This window comes from Haematobia irritans, chromosome 1 (genome assembly GCF_050003625.1).
Source record: "Haematobia irritans isolate KBUSLIRL chromosome 1, ASM5000362v1, whole genome shotgun sequence".
NCBI classification, from domain to species: domain Eukaryota; kingdom Metazoa; phylum Arthropoda; class Insecta; order Diptera; family Muscidae; genus Haematobia; species Haematobia irritans.
The window spans coordinates 204,708,862-204,711,452 of NC_134397.1; positions in this window are offsets into that span (position 1 = coordinate 204,708,862).

Here is a 2,591-nt window from a genome sequence, read left to right on the forward strand (position 1 = left end):
CAGCATTTGTTTTTGAACTGATTGACTTTAATTTGAGATGGGGAAAAGTTTTACATTTCTCTCTATCTCTTTGTGTCTCTCTGAAATTGAAGATGTTAATTAACACTTATCTTATTTATAAAATGGGACTTTTTTTCTGGTTGAACATACAAATCGACTCAACCTGATAGCTTCTCTCCCTTACAATGGCTGCTTAAAAGAAGTAGGTACCTACACACTGGTTTGAAAGGAACTAACCTATTGAATGTCAAGAGATCACATGAAACATATGATCACATGAAACATAGTTCAAGATGTTACTTCTAGTTATATGGGGACCATGAATGAGCGTCCAGGACCATGGTTTTGTTCTGTCCACTGGATCTCAATACACCATTCTTCAGTTTCGGCGAAGTGTAAAAGAAGTGGGCGTATTTACGTCACAGTTTCGGCCTAACATCGCTTCAACTATATAAAGTTTCTCTTCTTAGGATTGTAATCAGAATCAAAAAGTCAACTTTTCGATTTTTCAAAATTTTGAAAAGTCGACTTTTTAAAGTGCTTTAGCTGCGGATAAAACGGAATAATTTTACACTTTCATATCCATCGTATATCTGTATATATGTATCCTATTTAGGATAGATTTTAAAATAAATGGCACAGAGAAACAAATATTGAGGATATTGTAATGTGATGCACACAATTTTTTATTCATCGCATTCGTGGCTTCCGATCTAACGGCAAGCCAAAATTTTCCGTAACAAAAACCTGAACTGATAGAATATCGATGGTGATATTGAAGCATATCAATGCACATGGCGTGTATGAAATGGACATTTCGACTTTCAGACTTTATAAAAATTTTGCGGAATCGATTTTTCGACGTTTTCCAAGTTTGAAAACAGTAGATTTGGGTAATTCGATTTTTCGTCTTTTTTAAATTGTAGTAAAGTCGACTTTCACATTTTGCGATCATCTACACGCAAAGAAAAAATACTTTCTTCCGGAACGAAAGTTTAGACAAACGAAATTCCCCGTTCTTATAAAGTATTCTCTTTGAGACCCAGCAAAAAATTGGAAGTTCGTCCTAACGCACAAGAACTTCTAAAAATCTCCGTCCAAAGATGTTCTTTATTTTAACTGCACAGGAAGGTCTTTTAATTCATTTTTTTATAATTCGCTTTTTTCATATTTTTAATGGGCGATTTCAACTTTTTTTGTTTCAAATAGGTTAAAAACAGAGTGAAAAATAATCAAATTGTACTAGTTATTCAAATTTTGTACGAAAACTTGCAAAACATTTTAGAAAAATTGCACAAAAAAACTTAAAAATTATTTATTTGACAAAAATTAATTTTTGTAATTGGTTTTTGTTTAAGCTACAAAATTAATTGAATCAATTAAAGTTTTTAATTGAATATTTTTAGGACTCAATTAGAATTTTAATTGAACATTTTTGGTGATATTTGCATGGATAAAGCATTTGAAAGTTAATAAAATAATGGAAAAATAATGAAAATTTAAAATGTATAATCTAGCGTGGATTTGAATCAATGCTGTTTGCTTTTATTGATTTGGATTTTTTTTTTTAAATTATAATTTTTTTCTGATTCAATCATGACTTTAGTGGACTTAAATCAGTTTTTTATACCCTCCACCTAGGATGAGGGTATATTAACTTTGTCATTCCGTTTGTAACACATCGAAATATTGCTCTGAGACCCCATAATTATTATATATTCTGGTTCGTGGTGAAATTCTGTGTCGATCTGAGCATGTCCGTCCGGCCGTCCGTCTGTTGAAATCACGCTAACTTCCGAACGAAACAAGCTATCGACTTGAAACTTGGCACAAGTAGTTGTTATTGATGTAGGTCGGATGGTATTTCAAATGGGCCATATCGGTCCACTTTTACGTATAGCCCCCATATAAACGGACCCCCAAATTTGGCTTGCGATTGCTCTAAGAGAAGGAAATTTGGTAAATGGTGTTAGTATATGGTCTCTAACAACCATGCAAAAATTGGTCCACATCGGTCCATAATTATATATAGCCCCCATATAAACCGATCCCCCGATTTGGCTTGCGGAGCCTTTAAGAGAAGCAAATGTCATCCGTTCCGGCTGAAGTTTGGTACATGGTGTTAGTATATGGTCTCTAATTACCATGCAAAAATTGATCCACATTAGTTCCTAATTATATATATATATATATATATATATATATATATATATATATATATATATATATATATATATATATATATATATATATATATATATATATATATATATATATATATATATATATATATATATATATATATATATATATATATATATATATATATATATATTATATATATATATATAAATATATATATATATATATATATATATATATATATATATATATATATATATATATATATATATATATATATATATATAAATATATATATATATATATATATATATATATATATATATATATATATATATATATATATATATATATATATATATATATATATATATATATATTATATATATATATATATATAGCCCCCATATAAACCGATCACCAGATTTGAACTCCGGAGCCTCTTGGAA